This window comes from Suricata suricatta, chromosome 3 (genome assembly GCF_006229205.1).
Source record: "Suricata suricatta isolate VVHF042 chromosome 3, meerkat_22Aug2017_6uvM2_HiC, whole genome shotgun sequence".
NCBI classification, from domain to species: domain Eukaryota; kingdom Metazoa; phylum Chordata; class Mammalia; order Carnivora; family Herpestidae; genus Suricata; species Suricata suricatta.
The window spans coordinates 40064306-40086312 of NC_043702.1; the positions used below are offsets into that span (position 1 = coordinate 40064306).

At 35.3% G+C, this 22007-nt stretch overlaps 1 long non-coding RNA gene across 1 annotated transcript in view; it reads left to right on the plus strand.

Moving 5' to 3' along the window:
- Nucleotides 1-19735, plus strand: part of LOC115287596 — a 55211-nt gene extending 35476 nt beyond the window's left edge. The window contains exon 3 of the long non-coding RNA XR_003906552.1: nucleotides 19476-19735. This is a non-coding gene — a long non-coding RNA (uncharacterized LOC115287596). The remainder of the gene's footprint in view (nucleotides 1-19475) is intronic.
- Nucleotides 19736-22007: the final 2272 nt, after the last annotated feature.

Sequence of the window (22007 nt, forward strand, 5' to 3'; positions counted from 1 at the left end):
GATCACATGAGACCTGCTTGGGATTTCTCTCACCCTCACTCTCTCTGCTTCTCTCTCAAGAGTAAATAAATCAACATTAAACATATATGTTTTTAAGACTGGAACTTCAAAAAGGCAAATAAAATGGCACATTAGTATTTTCTGAAATCAAAGAGAAAAAAATGGGATGAAAAAAATAACTTGAAAAACTCAGTTAACTTATAGCATGCAGTCAGTTCAAAGTAGTATGTTGAAAATCTAATCAGACATTGGCATTTTCTGTAAGAAATGTACTTTTAACACAACTTAATAAGTAGAGAGGAAGACAGTCTGCTAAAAGAATAATTTCATTTTTTACTCAAGATAACTGCTACATCATAATGATGAAAGATTTCTTGTGTGTGTAAGACAAGGCTGAGTTATAATGAGGTTATTCGTTTTTCTAGACGAGTAAATAAATGGACTATAAGTAATGGGTTCCGATGTAGAGTTCTTTTTTCATGCTGAAAATAAGGACTTTGAAAACTCTGATACGTCTTTGAGTGCCCCTGCATGCTCTTCAGTCATTAGAAATGAATTTATACGGGTTGAGGGGGAAAGGGAGCCTGGAGTTCTATTTATATCCTCTAATATAGTAGCATTGTCATGAAACCCTGGAGCTAAACCTTCTAAGGAAAATAAATAATGTCTAGAATGAATACACTAGGAAAGAAACTAATCTCAAAATAACCCCTAATTGACACTAAGCCAAATAAAACAACTGTCCTTAAAGTCTTTCCTGGGAGATTTTTAAAGAGTCATGAGACTGAATAAAATCACAGTCAAGACACATTTGATAATTAAAAGAAAACTTGAATGAGTTACCCACTAGTTATTTTAAGGGATGAAAAATATTAACTTGTGGCATCCACATACTGTTTGTCCATTCTGCTGTCTTTGGGCATATATTACAATGCCTGGAATTCATTTCTATTATCTTCAATGAAAATGCTATTTATACTCCCTGAATCAATTGCCTAACATGATCTGATAAAGAAATCCATGTTTAAAAAGGGATTTGAAAGTGAGAGCGGTTTTAACACTGTATGATGTATGACCGATTTTAGAGATGTTAAAATAAACTATTCACATTCTAATTAGTTTTTTTCTGTTTTCTAATAAAAGTTGGTTTTTGAAGTAAGGGAATGTGGGGCAACACTGTGGGAACACAGTAAGTGACACACTGATTTATTTCTAGTATTCATACAAACTGAAACTTCTCTTCTCCTGACATTTCTAATATCTAATAGTAGGCAGTAATGGTTATAAACTTGTTCACTTGGAAAAATAAATATTTATGGAATGATATCTGTCTTCTGAGAAGCATTAATATGTGCAGACAGGAAAACAACACTATATTTAACTGTATGTTTCAAAAATATCAAAGTTTTTTTTTTTTGCTGTTTTCAACCTATATTTTTTGTGTGTGAAATTCCAAGAGACTAAACAACATTAAAATCAACTTCAATACTCTTATTTATCTGCATACTAACCAATGGGAATTGGGAAAAACAAATTATATTAAACCAAACTTGTTTCATCATAAACCGATAGAAATGCCCTTTTCTTTCTATTTATGTGTTTATGATCACACTTGTTTTTGTTTTTAATTGAGTAAATTTATATTACTTTACAATATATTATGTTTGTATTCAAGTATGAATTCTATATTTTTATGATCAATATGTCATAATTTTCAACAAAAATATCATCTGCATACATTAATATTTGTTCAATGAAAAACTGAGTACTTATTATGTTTTAGGTATTATATCATGTACTAGTAACAAAAAGGTTAATATAGATATATAAATAATCATAATGAAGTATAGCCTATAAAATAAGCAATAGAAATATTAAAATGATGAAATACTAAAAACATTCAGGGATATATTTTATTTAAATATGATATGGGGTGCAAAAATTCCCACAGATTTTCAGAGTGGAAACACCCTTTACACAGTGCTGAAATTGGTAGGTTGTATAAAGTAGGCCAAGTGTGAGACAGACCTGGCTCTCCTATAGAATTCAGTGGTTTTCGCTAAGAGGAGTGGCAAGTGTGATAAGTGCTCAACCATTGTCCAGAAAGCCAGCATATAAAATTCTAGTTTCCACACTTAGTAGCAATCTGATACTGTACTTTCTTAGAAAATTCTTCTTAAAAACACAAAGAAGTTTCCATTTTTTGTAGAATACATTTGGATGTAGTATTGATATAAAAATTGTACATGCAATAAGGCATTTAAATCTTCAACAAGTCTGGTAATTTTACTCATAGTTTAAAAATTGCTAGCACAGTTTAGAAAATTAGTTTCCCTAGCCTCAGAAAAGATCTAAATTGTTTAGCAAGGGTCCAAATCAAGGACCATCTACTTCTTGAATCCATGTATTTTCCACTGCACCTTAATAGCTCTTCCTCTCTCCTCTCCTCTCCTCTCCTTCCTCCTTCCTTTCCAGCAATGACTTATAAGGTAACTCATAAATGAGGTGGTATGCTCAATGCTCTCAATACACAGGTAGGTAAAATTTAGTTCTTATGTCTAGAGAAAAGTTTCATGGACAGATTCTAACTAAATAATTACTATACAAACTCAGGTCTTTTCAAAGTGACCCAGTTTTTTTTTTTTCACTTTACATGTGAGGAGCACAGCCTATTCTGATAAAACTGGAAAGCAGAAAATTTTGTCTTCAGAAAACACAGCCTTAGCTCAAAGGCTATCATGTTAAACTTTGGTTTTGGAGATGACATCAGCAAGCTAAAGGGCTAGGAGAGCCTAATACTTGTCTTCTCAACAAAAAATAAACAAACAAGTACAAACTGATGAAAATAGCTCTGGGAAAACTCTGGAGGACAGTGAAGAAGCAAACAGACATCATATGGAACTCAAACCCCAAGGATGGCTGGAAGGACAAGTGTGGAAACATTTTACCTATGCCACTCCCCAACCCCAGTTCAGAGCAGCTTGGCCCCAAGAGGACTTCCCTCCAAAGGATTTTATCCCATGAAGAAAAAGAGAGCAGGAGAATGTCAGCAAGCCTTGCTACCATGGACATTTGTATCCTTTCCTAATGGTGATTGCCATCCTAGTCTTCACTAAAGCTAAACTGAACTGACAGAACTGCCTGGATTTCCTGCCATGGCTCTCTTCCTCAACAGGGCTAGGGCAGTCCTGTAGTGAGGACTGAACCCAGAGACCCAGTCACTGCTGGGCCCTGCTCCCTAGCTTCACGGTGCCATAGTGCCTTGCCATCTGCAAGACTAGAGCTGTGGTTGTTCTGTGCTCTGCCCCCAGGTCCAGGTAATGCCTTCACCTGCCATTACTAGAGCCATGCCCCTGTTCCCTTGCATCCTGTCCTCTGGGTCCTAAATCAGGGCTCTAACCTGCCATCAATTGGGCTAAGCTGCTGCTGTTCTGCATCTGCCCCCCAGAGTCCTAAGTAGTCCCAGGTTTGGCCCACCATCACTGGACTGTGCAGCTGTTGCTCTGTGCCCCACTCTTGGGGATTCCAAGTCAAAGCTTAGAATCCAAGCTTCTGCTATTCTATGACTGCTCACAGGGGCCAAAGTTGGGACTTTGATGTACCATCCACAATGTGTACAAGTTTTTCTTTGACAGTTGATATATTCTGTGCACTTTCCCTAGTGTGTCATTTTCCCTTAATATATGCAATTTCCTGTTTTATATTGATTGCATACACATCAATACATATAGAAATGAAGAATATTATTTAATCTAGTAACCTTGATTTAGCTATAAATTTTCTGATGTTACTTACCATATATACACAGACATAAGAAATGTAAAAGTAGGTAAAATAAAATAAGTTTAAGGCTTTTATATGATCTAGTAGATTGTGCCATTGACTTCTATGTTCAATCCATCCCTTTCTCTCTGTCCTTTGCCATATCAGTTTAATTTGCCCTCTGCTTGACTCTGGTCTTGGTCATGTAAGTTACTTAGACAAACTAGATGTTACCAGACATGATGCAAGCTTGAAATGTACCTACATAATGTTTTTTTTTTTTCTTTTCCTCTCTCTAGTCCTTCCATCAATAGTATGAGAATATGTCCAGACTTGTCTACTGGTGTTATGTGAGACATGTAAAATATAACTTAGTTTTTCTAGTCATTCCATGTGTGGGCAGCCTAGATAAACAAACTAGTTGACAGCCAAATAAGTGTACCAGCCAAGAATAGCAAATCATCCCCTGAACCAAAGACACTTGATACAAGGATTAAAACTAGGCACTGTATATTTTTTCATTTTTTCTAAAGTTATTTTAACTTTTTAGAATGTATGTAAAACAGTGATAGAAAGAAGGATTCATTTTAAAAGTTGAGACTTAGGTTGTGTTTTCTTTTATTAAGCTTATTACCAATTTATATCTATGCTGATTGATACTTTCTTAAAAATTAAAAAATTAAAAAAGAAAGGGGCACCTGGGTGGCTCAGTAGGTTAAGCATCTGATTTAGGCTTAGGTTACAATCTCACGGTTCATGAGTTCGATGCCTCACATTGGGCTCTGTGCTAATAGTTTCAGATTCTGTGTTGTCCTTTATTTCTGCCCCTCCCCTGCTCAAACTCTGTCTCTCTCTCTCTCTCTAAAATAAAAACATTGTTTTTTAAAAAAGGCAAAAATAAATCTTTTAAAATTTGAGAGAGAGAGCAAGTACCAGCAGAGGGAGACGGAGAGAGAGAATCCCAAGCAATCTCCATACTGATGCCACAAGGCCCTCCATACTCACAAGGCCCAAAGCAGGGCTGAGTCTGCCAAACTGGCAGATGATGACTGGAGTCAAATTAAAGAGTGTTAGGCTTACCCAAACGAGTCACCCAGGAACCCCAAGTTAAAAATAAATTTAAAATAAAAAGCATAACAATTTTTTTAAGTTTCTATTTAAATGAATGCTTCCATGTAAACTAGAACTGCAATGTGCACGTGATGATAGCAACAGCTGCTTCCTGATGAGTTTTGAATCCTGAGCTATTTTGAAAGTTAAACCCCAGTGGGACCTTTGTCAGTGTCAATACTTATTAATGATTGCTGACAAATTATCAACAGTCCAGGAGCAGTTTTCTGTTGATAATTTGTGAAAAACAAACATATGGTAACTTTGACATTAATTTAATTTTCTTGCAGTAGATATTTAATTTCAATATGAAAAAAACCAGTCAATTTCAATAAAGTTTGGGTGATATAGGGAGAGCGTATGTAGAGCTTCTCTTGGAGTATTTTTGTCATTATTGTTTCCGCAATAATGACTGCATTATGACTTTCTGCAATGGAGAGTGTATCTGGAAAGACCTGGATAGGCTCAATACAATAATGAATTAAAGATATTTCCACTAGCAGACGAAATGCTTATAAGCTTAATAAATCGCATTTTCAAGTGTACATTTTCATTTATGCCATTTTCATCTACAGTTTCCTTTTCAGATGTAGAAATGGCTTATGTAGCAATGTGATCAGAAGACACACAAGAAATTAAACACGAGATATTTTTTCTCTCAAGGATACTAGGTATAAAATGGTATAGCCAGGATAATAAATCATTTTTAAAATATTGATCATTTCCTCTTTGTAATGGAAATATCCGATGAAATCACAGAATAGCCTTCTCTACAGACATAGGACATTTGAGAATTTATGAAGGGTGAAACTCACAGATTTCATTCTCTCATGAAAATTGTATTTTGGGGAAACTTTTGAATGGGAAAAATAAAATAAGAATTCTATCTCTGCTTAAGATATAAAAAGTTGCTAGGGATTGTCACCCTCATCTTAACAATGTGGATATTATAAATAGCCTATGGATCAAAGAATAAATGACAAGGAAAATTGTAAAATATTATAAATTCAATGATATACGGCAGCCTACCAAAATCTTGGAAATGCAATTAGAGTAGTTTTTTTGAGTAAAATTAAAAGCTTAGGTCATAAAAGAATGAAAAACTTAAAAGCTTAAATGCTTTCAATGTAGGAGTATAATAAGCCCCAAATGAGTAGAGAAAAGGAAATAAGAAAAATAACAAATCATTGAAATATAAAACAATAAAATTACAAAGCCTAACATTAGTTCTTAAGAAAGATTGATAAAATTGATGGAGCTTTAGCAAGAGTGATAAAAAGAAAACAAATTACCAATACTAGCTATAACCAAAAAAATACAGATCAAAAGGTAAAGAACTATAATGAAATATCATGAATAACTTGACAAAATAGAACACAAAATTATATTGAAAAAATACCTTGCTAAATCTGAAACTAAAAGAGAAGTCTAAATACCTCCATATATATGTGAAATTAGTAATCAACAAAATCCTTATCTACCATAAAGATAATTCCAGGCCATTATAGTTTTGTTGTTGATCCAATGAATGGAATAATTCTTAACCGATTTTTTGATACTGACATAAACATGATCCTAAAAGCTAAGCCACTTAAAAATAAAAATGAATGAATAATAAAAAATAAAAATAATTATATACTAATATTTCTCTTTATTTATTTTGACATTTATATTTGAGAGAGAGAGTGCAAGCATGAGCAGGGGAGGGGCAGAGAGATAGAGAAAGGCAGAGGATCTGAAGCAGACTCCATGCTGTGACAGCAGACATCCTAAATCAGGGCTCAGACTCATGAACTGAGAGATCATGGCCTGAGCTGAAGTCAGAGGGTTAATCAGCTGAGCCACTCAGGTACCCTTATACTAAGGTTTCTCTTAAGCTCAGACAAAAATATCTTAGCAAAATATAATCAAATTCATCCAGATATATGTAAAAAAAGATAATACGTTATAGCTACTCAAGTGGGGCTTACTTAGGAATTAAAGGTTATTTTAAAAATTAAAGTCAAGGCTCCTGGATGGCTCAGCTGGTTATGCGTCTGACTCTTGATTTCAGCTCAGGTCATGATCTCATGGTGAGTTCCAACCCCACGTGCCCAGCTCTGCACTGACAGCAGGGAGACTGCTTGGGATTCTCTTTCTCTCTCGTTTTCCCTCTTTCTCTGCTCCTCCCCCATGCACTCTCTCTCTCTCTCTCTCAAAATAAGTAAAATAAAAAATTAAAATTAAAATAAAACATTTATCACATTACTAGGATAAAGAAGAAAAACCCATACTATTAACCAGTTGCAGAAAAAAGAGCATTTGCAAAAATCCAACATCCACTAGAAAAAATATGTATCTGCAAGTTCATAACATGAGGGAGTTTTCCTAATGTGATATTGAGGATCTATGATACACTCTTAAAAACATTTTAAACAAGGTAAAGCTATCAGTCATCTCCACTTCCATGCATGATTGTACTACAAGGTCTAGTCCATGCAGTAAAGGAAAAATGTTAAAAAATAGAGATCGAAAACATGTGAAACTCTAACATTCCTTATTCACAACACATAATATTATGTATAAGAAAACCCTATGAGAGAAAGGGCCCAAGATGTCAATGCAGAAAGGCCCTACTTTACCTCCTCCTCAGACCCACAAAATCTGTACCTACACAAAACGCAATTCTTCCTGAAGAAGAACTCAGAGCTGCCTCAGCAGCATCGGTACAACGAAGGATAGAAAGACCACAGAGAGAAAGGGAGGAGAGAGACCCTAACGACAGGAACCCCATCCCTGATGCTACAAATTGCAGTGGGGAGAGACTCCTGCGGGACAAATTTGTCTGCCCTGGATAACAGGAAAGAAAGCCACAGTTTAAAAGGGCATCTAGAATAAATGGAGGGAGAGATCTGATGGAGGGCTCTCCAGGATCAGAGGGGCTATCAAGTGCCATGGTTTGCTTCCTTCTACACCCTAATAGCATAGACAGGAGCAAGGGGCTTCAGTGAGCCGTAGACCATGCCATCCCCAGATACCCTAGAATTAAAAAAAAAAAAAAGCCGTGGTTTAAAAGATGAACTAGAATATAGAGGTACCAGTCCTAGAACATCTTGCAAATAGCAGGAAAGCTACTGGAATGTTCTCCCTGTTCGGAGAGGCTGACAAGTGCCAAAGTTTATGCCCCCCTCCACTTTGATAGCACTGACAGGAACAGCATCTGGGTACCCTAGATGGCCTGCCACCTTAGACAGCCCCAGGCCCATAGCCCATTAAGTTCTAATCCACATCACAAGGCAGCCCACCACAGGCACCTCGGCAAAGTATAGCTGTCCCACTGAAGTGGCCCTAGCATGGCATTCCCAAGGGCATACTTAAACAGTGCCTATTACATCTCCAGCCATCTCTTCAAAGTGACACAGGTACACAGCATTTTAGGGACACCCAAGTGTACATATACTTCATCTCCAAATGACTTGGTGGAGCACTGAGCGAACATTCAACCTGCATCCAGCTCATCTCCAGGGGACTCACCAGGGTACCTGCTGAGCAGAGCACCCCAGGACACACACTCCAAACCTGCATAAGCTCCAGCCATTCCACCAGGATTGGCCTAGCATAAAATGTCCCCAAACCACCAGTCAATGTCTATTACAACTCCAGCCGGACAGCCAAAATGCCAAGCATGCACAATCTACATAGGATATATTCCTATAAAATGCCATTTCTTCAAATATAGGAAAAGTAGTTTCTGCCTAATTTATAAAAGCAAATGCATATAATCAAACAAAATGAGGTTACAAAGGAGTAGGCTTCAAATGAAAGTATGAGATTAAACTTAAAAAAAAGAACCAAATGAAAAGGAAATAGCAATTTATCTGATAAAGAGTTCAAGTAATGGTCATAAATAGGCTTACTTGAAAGGAATGGGTAAATTCAATGAGGGCTTCAACAAAAAGTGAGAAAATATATTTGAAAAAAATCACATGAAGTATTCTTCATACAACATATACAACAACAGTGACACAGCAGATTAGAGGATGCAGAAGAATAAATCAAATAACTGAAAGATAGAAAAATGAAAGCACCCAAACTGAACAGCAAAGGACAAAAAAAAAAAACTTTTTTAAATGACGTTAGTGATAAATTGCTAATATTAGAAATGAGGGTAGATGGAGGAGTTCAGATGGTGGTGGAATAGTGGTCCTTGGGCTAGTCTCATTCCTCACAAACAGCTAGATCAACATCAAATCATTTTGAACACCTAGGAAATTGATCTAAGGATAAAGAGAACATACTGCATAATTTGAGGGAATGTGGCAACTTCCCTACTCGGGGACAAGTGAGCAGGGTGATGCCATCTTACCCTGCCCACCAGCATGGTCAGATGTTAGTTAGCAACACAGCACCCCGACCCAAGGCTGGAGCTGCTTACACCAAACCCTTCCCCTCTATGCCCTTCAAGGTCATCTTTACAAGGGCAGGTCTGACTGTGAGTCAGTGCAGTGGACCTCTCTCCAAAAGGACCAACACTGCCTCCCTCCCCTCCTCCATGCACCAAGTCTACTGAAGATAGAGTGCTCTAAAGTGTAAGCCTCAGTTCTGGTGGAAATAGGACCAAGCCTCTTTTTTTTTTTTTTAATCAGGGTTATAATTTTTTGTTCGTTTGTTTCCTTTCTTCCATTTAAATTATTTTAAATATTTATTTTAGAGACAGAGAGCACAAGCGGGGGAGGGGCAGAGAGAGAGGGAGATAGAATCTGAAGCAGAATCCAGGCTCTGAGCTGTCAGCTGCCAGCCTGATGTGGGGCTCAATCCCATGAACTATGAGATCATGTCCTGAGCTAAAGTCAGACATTTAACAGACTGAGCCACCCAGAAGCCTTGCCTTTTCACCATTTTTTTTATCAGACTTTCTTTTCTTTCTTTTTTCTTTTTTCTTTACTTTTTCTTTGGTATCAGGCTTATAGTGTTTTGTTGTCTGTTCAGTATTTTGTTATTGTTGTTCCTTTTCCTTTCTTCTTTTTATGGATAAGGTCTTTTTTTTTAAACCAATCTTATTTTAATAAACAAATCAAATCACTCCAGTAAAAGACCAAACACTGCCAACTGCAAGCAAAGAGGACCTCTGCAGAGGACTGACCTGTGAGAAAGAGTAGTCGAATCACAACAACAGAGTGCACAGAACATATAAAAGCTATCTGGAGGCCCTGGAGAGCATATAGCCCTTCTTAAAATATCATTACACTCAGGAGCAAGAAAAACATAACATGCTTTCATAATATTCAAAAGACAGAAACCCACACAAAATGACAAGACAGAGGAATTCTCCACCAAAGAAAGATTAAGAAGAAACTACAGCTATAATATATCTGAACAAGAATTGAGAACCACAGTCATAAGAATACTAGCTGGGCTTGAATAAAAGCATAGAAGATTCCAGGGGAAACCATGCTGCAGAGATAAAATACCTGAAAGCTAATCAGGCTGAAATAAAAAAATGCTATAACTGAGGCATAAAACCTACCAGATGTAAACATGAGAACGGAAGTAGTAGGATTGAATAGGTGATTCAGAAATCATGGAAAATAATGAAGATGAAAAGGAGAGGAAAAGAAAAGTATGAGATCATAAATATAGATGTAGGAAAATCTGTAATTCTAAAAAGCACAATAATATTCATATCATAGATGTCCCAGAAGAAGAAGAGGAGGATAAAGGGATGGAAGGTTAATTCGAACAAATTATAGCTAAGAACTTCCCTACTCTGTAGAAGGAAACTAACATATAAGTCCAAGAGACACAGAGAACTCCTCTCAAAATCAACAAAACCAGGTCAACACCAAGACATGTATCACAATGAAAATTGCAGAATACAAAGATCAAGAGTATTCTGAAATCAGCCAGGGACAAAAGGTTCTTAAGCTACAAGTGTAGACACAGAAGTTGAACAATAGACTGTCCACAGAACCTCTTAAGCCAGAAGGGAGTAACATAGTATATTCAAAGTGGTAAATAGGAAAAATATATAGCCAAGAATACGTCATTCGGCAAGATCATCATTCAGAATAAGAGAGATAAAGAGTTTACAAGACAAGCAAAAATTAAAGGAGTTTATGAACACTAAGCCAGCCTTGCGAGAATTATTAAAGGGGACTCTTTGAGTGGGGAAAGTGAGACCAAAGCAAAAAAAGACTAGAAAGGAACAAAGACAATTACGGGAAAGCAAAAGACATAGGGTATCAGAATGGACAAAAACATAAGACTCATTGATATGCTGTTTACAAGAGACTCCTTTTAGCCCTAAAGACACATCCAAATTAAAAGTGAAGGGGTGGAGAACCATTTATCATGCTAATGGACATTAAAAGAAAACTGGAATATTTATATCAGACAATGTCGTGTCCGCCCCGGCCAGCAGGGCAGTAAATCCTTGCGGGTTCTTGATCCTGAGGGAGGGAGAGAAAGGGCAGGAAGGGGCGCACAGAGAGTAAGGACACAACACACGGTTTCTGATCAAGCCTCTTCTCTATTCAGAAAAACTGTATCTTATATAGGTTTTTAGGCGGGAGAACAAGGCAGCTGACCTAGGTCGGTTGCTAGGAAACAGGGTTAAGGGATTAAAGCTAGGGTAAAGAAGGAAATAAACTAAAGTTTTTAGCACAGCACTGAAAGGCCAATACCACCCTGCCTGTAGGCAATTGATCTTTGTTCTTCTGGCTTCTCCTCTGACAGGGAGTGGCGCTCCCCTGCCTATTTTTGCAACTCCCCTCAGGGAGTGACATTTCCTGTCAGCAAATGACCAAGCAGCTGAATCTTTGCCGCTCCCCACAAGACAAACTAGGTTTTAAACCAAATTCTCTAATAAGAGATAAAGATGGGAAATATATCATAATAAAGGGTCTATCCAACATGAAGATCTAAAAAAACTGTAAGTATTTATGCTCCCCACTTGGGGAAAGCCAAATATATAAATCAATGAATAACAAATTTAAAGAAACTCATTGATAATGATACAATAATAGTAAGGGACTTTAACTCCCCACTTACAGCATTGGACAGATCATCTAAGCAGATTAACAAAGAAACAGTGGCTTTAAATGACATACTGGACCAAATGGACTTAATAGATATATTCAGAGCATTTTACCTTAAATTATTTTAGAGTGTACATGGAACATTATCCAGAATAAATCACATACTGGGTCACAAATCATCCCTCAACAAGTACAAAAATGATTGATATCATACCATGCATATTTTCAGAACACAACACTATGAAACTTGAAGTCAACCACAAGCAAAAAATTAGGAAGGCTACCAATACTACCAATACATGGAAATTAAAAAATATTCTTTTAAAGAATTAATGGACTAACCAGAAAATTAAAAGATAAATGTAAACAAAAAATACATGGAAGCCAATGTAAATGAAAAACACAACACTCCAAAACCTTTGAGATGCAACAAAAGCAGTCATAAGAAAGAAGTATATAGCAAATCAGGCCTTCCTCAAGAAGGAATAAATGTTTCAAGTATACCATCTAACCCCTACACCTAAAGAATTGGAAAAAGAATAGTAAATAAAGCCCAAAACCAGAAGAAGGGAAATAATAAAGATTAGAGCAGAAATCAATATCAAAGGAAAAAAAAAAGTAGTACAGATCAATGAAACCAGGAGCTGGTTCTTTGAAAGAATTAACAAAACTGATCCCTCACCAGAAATATCAAAGAGAAGAGAAAGGACCCAAATAAATAAAATCATGAGTGAAACACACAATAAACACTACAGAAATATAATTCTAAGAAACTATTATGAGCAATTATATGCCAACAAATTGGGTAATCTGGAAGAATTGGGTAAGGTCCTACAAACCTATAAACTACCAGCACTGGGGCGCCTGGGTGGCTCAATCGGTTGAGCATCCAACTTCAATTCAGATCATGATCTTGCAGTTGGTAAGTTCAAGCCCTGCATTGGGCTCTATGCTGACAGCTCAGAGCCTTAGAGTTTGCTTCGGATTTTGTGTATCCATCACACTCTCTGCCCTTCCCCCACTCATGTTCTGTCTGTCTGTCTGTCTCTCTCTCTCTCTCAAAAAGAAACATTAAAAAATTTAAACTACAAAAACTGAAACAGAAATAGAAAATTTAAACGGATCCATAACCCATAAAGAAATTGAATTAGTAACAAAAAATCTTCCAACAAATAAGCGTCCAGGGCCAGATGGCTTCCCAGGGGAATTCTACCAAACATTTAAAGAAGAGTTAATACTTATTCATCTCAAAGTTTTTTGAAGAAAAAAATAAAAATGGAAGGAAAACATCCAAACTCATTCTATGAGACCCACATTACTTTGATTCCAAAACCATAACAAGGAGGATTATAGGCCAATTTCCCTGATGAAAATGGATGCAAAAATTCTCAACAGGATACTAACAAATTGGTAACAAGTTAGCACAAAGAAAAATAATCAAACAATCCCATTTATAACTGCACCAAAGGGAATAAAATACCTAGGAATGAATTTAATCCAGGAAGTGAAAGACCTGTATTCTGAAAATTATGACATTGATAAAATAAATTGAAGACAATACAAACAAATAGAATGCTCATGGATTAAAATAATATTTAATATTGTTAAAGTGTCCATATTGCTTAAAGAAATCTAGAGATTGCAATCTAGAATGCAATCCCTATCAAAATGTCATTAGTAGTTTTCACATAGCTAGAATAAATAATATTAACATTCATATGAAATCATAAAAGACCCTAATTAGCAAAAAAAATCCAGAGAAAGGACAAAGCTGGAAGTATCAGAATCCAGATATACTACAAATCTACAAAGCAAAACAAAATGCTACTAGCAAAAAATATACATACAGATAAATTAAATGGTACAGCAATTCCAGAAATAAGCCCATCCCTATATGATCAGTTAATCTATAACTGATCTAGGGAAGAATAAACAATGGGGAGAAGGCAATCTAATAAATGGTGTTGAAAACTGGGGAGCTCTTGCAAAACAATCAAAATAGGCCTTTTTCGTATATCATATACAAAAAGAAGCTCAAAAAGGATAAAGACCTAAATATGACATCTGAAACCACAAAATTCAAAATAAAATAGGAAGTAATCTCTAAGACATCATCATTGGCAACATATTTATTTATAAATTCATATTTATGAATATATCTCATCAGGCAAGGGAAACAAAGAAAAAATAATCTAATGGAACTATATTGAAATTCAAAGATACACATGGCAAAGGAAACCATCAGCAAGACAAAAAGACAACCTATTGTATGGAAGACGATATTTTCAAATAGTATATCTAATAAAGTGTTAATATGTAAACTATATGAAGAATATATACAACTTAATACCAAAGAAACAAATAATCTGACTAAAAATAGGCACAGGACCTGAATGGAGATTTTTTCAAAGACATAAAGATGACCAAAGGACATGAAAAAATTCCCAACATCACCAATTGTTAAGGAAATGCCAATCAACACCACAATGAGAGAGCACCTTATACCTGTCAATGGCTAGTATTAAAAAAACAAGTAATAATAAGTGTTGGTGTAAATGTTGAGAAAGGGAACCTTCATACAATGTAGAAAATAGTATAAAGGATCCTCAGGGTTATTTGGTTGTTTCAGTTGCTGAAGGGTTCAACTATTGATTTTGGATCAGGTCATGATCTTATGGTTTGTGAGTTTGGACCCTGCATTGGGCTCTGTGCATAACCTTTCTCTCTCTCCCCTGTCTGCTTTCTCTGTCTCTCTCAAAATAAATAAATCAAGTGAAAAAAATCATAACCATGAGCAATTCCAGTACTGGGTAGTTACCTAAAGAAAACAAAAACACTAATTTGGAAAGATGTATGCACACTTATGTTTATTGCAGCCTTACATAGAATAGGGAAGATATGAAATCATCTAAGTGTCCACTAATAATTAAATGGATCACAAAGGTGTGTCATAAGTCTATATTTATATCTATATAGATAATTAAAACAAGAAGAAATCTTGTTATTTGTGACATGATTCTCCCTAAAGGGTATTACACTAAGTGAAGCCAGGCACAGAAAGAAAAATACAATATGATTTCAATTACGTATGAGATCTAAGATACCAAGATAAACAAAAACCAGAAACAGACTCATAGAGAACAAACTGGTGGTTGTTACAGAGGAGAAGGATGAATATGGGAAAATAGATGAAGATAATTAAGAAGTAGAAATTTCCATTTATAAAATAAGTAACACATGGGAATGAAAAGCATAGAAATTATAGTTTATGATATTTTAATAATATTTTAGAGTGACAGCAACTTCACTTATTGTGGTGAGCACTGTTGAATGAATATAATTGTTGAATCACTCTGTTGTACACCTGAAACTAATAGAGCACTATTTGTCATCTATACTTCTATATTAAACATTTTTAAGAGGAAAAAATGGAAGCAACAAGAAAAAATACTCTCAATATGAAAAAAATGTATTTAGCAAAGTTGCAAGATATAAGATTATATAAAAGGCAGTTGAATTTCTAGAAGTATTCAATAAAAATAAAATTAAGAAAAACAAACTATTAAAATATCAAGAACAGTTTAAATTACTTAAGATTAAATAGAATGACAGGTGTTTGACTTTTTACTATAACTACAAAAACCGATGGAAATTAAAAAGAGGTAAAATAATTGAGGACATATACCATGATCATTGAAACAAAAGACTTTATACTCTTAATATGTCGATTCTCACAAAGGTGATCTTTTTGGAAAAAAAAACTGTTATGCTTATTCTAAAATATATATCAATATGCAACAGATGTAAATTAGCAAAGAAAAAAAAAGAAAAACAACATTGCAGATTTCAGTTACCTGACTTCAAGTGTAAAACATGATTGGGGTACCTGGGTGGCTCAGTTAGTTGAGTGTCCTGCTCTTAGTTTGGGCTCAGGTCATGATCTCATAGTTTGCCAGTTGTTGGGCTCTGTGCTGTCGGTGAGGAGCCTACTTAAGATTCTCTTTTTCCTCCACTCTCTCTGCCCTTTCCCTTTTCTCTCTCTCTCTCTCTCTCTCTCTCTCTCTCTCAAAATAAACAAACATTCAAAAAATAAAGAGTATAGCATGATTATAATAATAAATATTGATCCAAGAATAGAAAGATAAAATAGCAAAAGAGTGTCTAAAAAGTGATGTATCCATTTATAAACAATAGAATGTTGACCAAGTTAATTCAAAGGAGAAGAGATATCTTTTCAACATATTGTTCTGGAACCAACTGAAGTATACACATAAAAATTTTAAGCATCTTCAATTGCATTTTTATATTAACCTTTATATTATAAAAATCAATTTAAGGAAGATCATAGAAATAATCATAAACACCACCCTTATAAATTTCCTAATAGAACAAATAGTATCTTCATGTCTTATATTAAGAAAATATTTATTCATTTTTAAAAGAATACAGGAAAGCAATAACTATAAAAGAACTGATATTGCTCTAGTAAAGAATAAGCAGTTTTTTCTTCAAATGAGGAAATCAAAAGAGAAACTACAGACTAGATGAGACAGCCAAAACAGCTGAAGAGTATATATCAAGCAATTGACTAATATATAAAATATGTAAGGAACTTCTACACATCAATATTAAAGGGGCACCTGTGTGGTTCAGTCAGTTAGGCATCCAACTCTTGATTTTGGCTCAGGCCATGATCACGCTGTCATGAAATAAAGACCCACATGGGGCTCTGTGCTGACAGCATGGAGACTGCTTGGAATATATTTATTTTCTCTCTCTCTCTCTCTCTCTCTCTCTCTCTCTCTCTCTCTCTCTCTCCCTCCCTCCCTCCCTCCCTCTCTCTTTTTCTCTCCTTCCCACTCCCCCCTTCCTTCTCTCTCTCTCCCTCTTTCCCCCTCCCTTGCATTCTTTCTCTCTCTCAAAATAAACATTTCAAAAATATTAAAAAGTCAATTAAAAGTAGCAAGGGACTTGAAAAAATACTTCAAAAAAGTATGTACATATATATTTAGTATATATGGCATATTTTAATGTATGTGGTAAATAAGCATGTGAAAAGGCAAATGACCCTACTAGTAATTGAGAAAATGCAAATTAAAACAACACTGATATAGCATTGTCTCCCTACCAGAATAACTAAAATCAAACAGACTGAAAACAAATTCTAGCAAAGACAATGAATCATAGGGAGCTTCACAGATTGCTGATTGATGTGGAAAATGCACAACTAACACCTAGGACTGTTTGGAAATTTTGTGAAAGATAAGCATTTCACAACTAGGCATTTGTCTAAAATGAAGGAAAACCTAGACACACATAAAGACATACAAATATATTGATAGCAGCCTTCTTCACAATAATTACATAACTGAGTTAACTGCCCATCAACAGGAGAGTAAACACATTATATATTCATTTAATTGAACACTCAGCAATAAAGAGCAATAAATTACTGATAGATCTACTAGTATAAATGTACTAAAAATTATTATAAACATGGGAGCCATACATACTCAAAAGTAAAAAATGTGTTGTATTATTTCATATATATGACTTCTGAGAAATATCAATCTACGGAGAGTGTTGGCAGAATGTGGTTTATGATCATATGGGAGGTATCAAAAGTTGAAAAGTTGGAAGTGATATTTATTTCTACATGGTTTAAGGAAGAGGTTCCATGAGCATTCACAATATTCAAATTCAACAAATGGTCCACTGATATGTGAATGTTTTATTAACTGATTCGATGCCTCCATAAAGAAGAAGCTACACCATTTCTAGCTAGTCATAACCACTGTTGCAAAGGGGAGTAGTCTATTCCCTAAAATTGAGGATTATATTCTGTATTTGGGGCCATCTAGAATGTTAAGAAATGGCTTGGTAGAGAACTGAAGAGCTAAAGAGCCTTTTAATGACACAATATGCTTTAGGCCACATTTAAGCAAGTAAGTGAGGTCAATTATTTTTCAAAAGGCTCCTAGTAATTAATAAGATCTGAATATTGCTTAATATCATATTTGACAAGTTGCCATTAGTTTGTGCAGAACTTCACAAGTGACAGAGTGTGGCAGTTAAGCCACCAGCTCAGGAGAGCAATGTGCATGAAACAAAGAACCTATAAAGGGATATACTAATGGCATAAAGGGCTTTATTGAGTAACTTGTATTTACCTATAGCTATCTAGATACCTGTATCTACATTTATCTACATCAACATCTTCCCAACTTCAGTTTCCTTCTCCAAAAGGAATTAAAAAATAAATATTAACACCTATTCTTTTTTCTCACTCCAAATATCTGACACTATCCCCCTGGTCTAATTATAACCAGAAGCCAGAGCTCTAAAAATAAAAACCAAAACAAAAAAAAGAACCATTGATGCTATACTAATTAATGAGGAATGGAAGTATTGAAGCACAGTACAGAGTGGATATGGATGGAGTCTGGATCTGGAAGGAAAAAAAGAAGGGTAAGGAGCAAAACTCCCTAATATTTTTTTCTCAAAATAAGAGTAAAATAAATTTATAGGGAGCAAATGAATAAATGAGAGCAGTAAGATAGATAATAACTGACTCCAAACCTAAGTCCTGTCAAATTTTCTTCCTGAAGTCAAATGAAAATATTTCTTCTACATCTGTTAGTTCAGTGTTGCTGTCAAGACTGGGCAGAGTTTGAGATTTTTATCCTACTTTCAATCTAACAAGTTAGCCTGCCACACAGTTTCATAGATAGTACCTAAGGACATCAGACCACTGGGTCAGAAATGAAAAAAGAAAAAGCTTATTACAGCAAAAGCAATACCCAGAAAATCCACAACTAAACTTGTTCCCTACCCACTCCTCCCAGAGTATTACCCAGAGTAGAGTGCATTACAAGAGAGGAGCCCAGCTGTTAAAAAAGCCCAGTCTTTTCAATGAGTCATAAGCCTGATTTATGCTCCAGAGAGAGACATTATTTTTATTAACCTGGACAGTGAACAAACTTGCCCTTTGCTTCTGAGGCAGACATTATCTACATTTTCCAGGGTTTCCCTCCGTGAAACAAACTATTAGAAGTATCATTTGGAACACAGGCAGTCAGTACCTCTACGTGTAAGAGTGGCAGAAACTTGAGATTCCCATAGAGGATTGTCCCTTTTTCTTAAATATGCCCTGTTTTCCTAGAAGTCCACCTATATCCACAAACAAACAAAGATCTACTAGAATTCTTTTAAAAGTGCATAACATTTGTGAAGTCTCTACTGCTACATAGGAATACATACATTCCTTAAGTTTTCTAGCCAAGACTATTCTGAAGACAATTGGCCAATACTTTGCCATAATGAAAAAGGAATTTGCTACAGAGTTTTGAAATCTGTTAATGCCCATTATTTTCCTGCATATCTTAAGGGTTTATGGTGAGATCTCTGAAACAAGAATTTAAGTACTCATTCCATCTATTCTCTCTTTATAGTAATGTCACAGGGAGGGTATGGTTCAGCATTTTTGTCTCTTTAAGACTGTTATTGCTGTATTGGAGGAGTAAAATGTTTTCATAAAATTAGCTAATAAAAAAATAAAAATGCAAAATTTGTCATCCTTCTTTCAAGGTGACCACTCATTATGTCCCTCTGAGGCTCCAGGGAAAGCTAGACATGAACTTCAGCTCTGAGGAGCAGGGAACGAAGAATTCACTGACATCTGTGCCAGCTGTTCCTCTGTTTGAATTGCAGTTAGCTTCTGAGCTGGTGAAAAAAAAATGTTATCTTCAAATAAAAAGGTGATTTAAAGCTTGACTACTTTTTAAACTAAAATAGACTTCTTTCATTTGTATATGAAAGGAAACAAGTAATATTAATTGTAATAACTTGTGCACTAGAAAAATAAAAACGAAATCTTATAAAGTACACCTCAATACATTGGAGTCTATTATTTCATGTTGGACAGGCAATTTCCGACCTTCAAATGTGTGATCTCTGAGCCTATGGTGTTCTCTCATGTTCTGAAGTGGCTGGTTTTTCGGCGTGCTTGCCAACATTTGGCATTTTCTACGGTTTCCTTGCAGGTGTTGCACTGCAGTTTAAGCCTTTAGCTTAGACAGAAAAGGATTACTTTTTGTATATGAATTTTGCCATATAGTATTTCAGGCAAAATTCCCAAAGTTTATGCTTTTTAAAAATTTTTACTATTTTTTCTCACATCTACTATTTAAATACCAATGCCTGATTATAATTTTTATATTGTTAAACAGTATCATATTACTAAATTAAAAATCTTTATTTTTTGTTCTTTTACTCTCAATATCTATCATGACTTAGGAAAGACAATTTCCTGATTATTTGCACAATTATTTGGGAACAAGAGGCATAGAAAGACACATATAAAACATGCTTGGAAAGTATCTCTAGCTTATCCATTGAATGATGTTCATGCTATAGCCACATATTTGAAAATAGGAAATATTTTCAATGCACTGAAGCAAAGGACATAAAATGGTTTGAGGAAAGGTAGAAAATTTCAAACTTAAGTCAATCTTCCTAAATGTTATCTTTCAAATAAATGTAATAAGAATTCCAATATCATGGGAGGTAGACACTACATAAGAGGAAAGAAGATAATACCCATATAATATTAAGTTTGAAGTAATGAAAATGATTTTTAAAATGTTTCAAGCAGTAGGAAAGTACAGTCATTAACTAAAAATTTTTCTGATCTGAAGAAACTATTGTTGAAGAATGATTGTGCATACATCCCAAAGCTGTAAGAGGTTTGAATTTTAAATCAGGAAGGAAAAGCCATCACTATTATATTTCTGTTATAGAATTTATCTTGTATTACATACCTTTTATCCAACTGCAGATTCTACCCTCAGTACAATAGCATCTATATTGCACATAACTTTAGTTAGCTTTCATAGCTATATTTATCCAAGTAATTTATACCATATACATTTTCTTTTCATTTTATTCTATATCCTTTTTTTTTTTAATCTCCATTTCATTTCTGATGTGATCTTCCTCCCAATGATTCAGCCACCGAGGTTCCAAAATGGTCCTGGACTGTGTAGGATTTTTAAGGCACTGGGATTGCCTGAGTTTCATTCATAGTATATAAAATCCCTCCCAAATCCTCCCCAGCCACTGTGTTTGGCATTTTCAGATCAGTATCCAAACAAGTAGAATTACAGTCCCAATACTACAGAGAGGTTAAATGAAAACAGTGTGCTCCTGCACTCCTTGCCTCATTTCCCTCTTGCCTTTCCCTCCCCAACCCCCACATTCACTTTCCCTCTTTTATTCTTTTTAATCACCTTTTGTTGTTGTTGTTGTTTGAGAATTGAGCAGGAATTCAGGGCATGGAAGCTTTCCAATCCCATTCCCCTTTTTGTCCCACTAAAATCTTATTCCTTTTTTTTATTTTGCAATTTATTGAAAATTTCCTTAATAAATGTTTTTCCCCTGGATTATATTTAACTTTTGCTATATATTGTGAAATCTTTATTGGTACCGCTGTGATGAATCTAAGAATCTATTTTTTATTGTGTCCTCACTCTGTTTATTACTGTGTATTCTGGAAATGTAACAGAAACATAATGTCCTATTCACAAATAGCCTAAAATGCAGATGGAAAAAGAAATGGGAGGGGCACCTGGGTGGCTCAGTCACTTAAGCATCTGACTTCGCTCAGGTCATGATCTCACTGTGAGTTCAAGTGTGCATAGGACTCTGTGCTGACAGCTCAGAGCCTGGAACCTGCTTCGGATTCTGTGTCTGTCTCCTTCTCTTTCTTCCCCTCCCCCTACATGTGCTCTGTCTCTCAAAATAAATAAATGTAAAAAAAAAAATTTTAAGGGGCTCCAGGTTGGCTCAGTCGGTTAAGCATCCAGCTTCAGCTCAGGTCATGATCTCATGGTTCGTGGGTTTGAGCCCCACATCGGGCTCTGTGCTGACAGCTCAGAGCCTGGAGCCTGCTTCCGATTCTGTGTCTCCCTCTCTCTCTGCCCCTCCCCCACTCATGCTCTGTTTCTGTCTCAATAATAAAAATATAAAAAAATTAAAAAATTTTTAAAGAAACAAAATGGGAAATAGAAATAATATATGACATATAATTCAGGGTCTTCATTGTATAGAACAATTAGTACT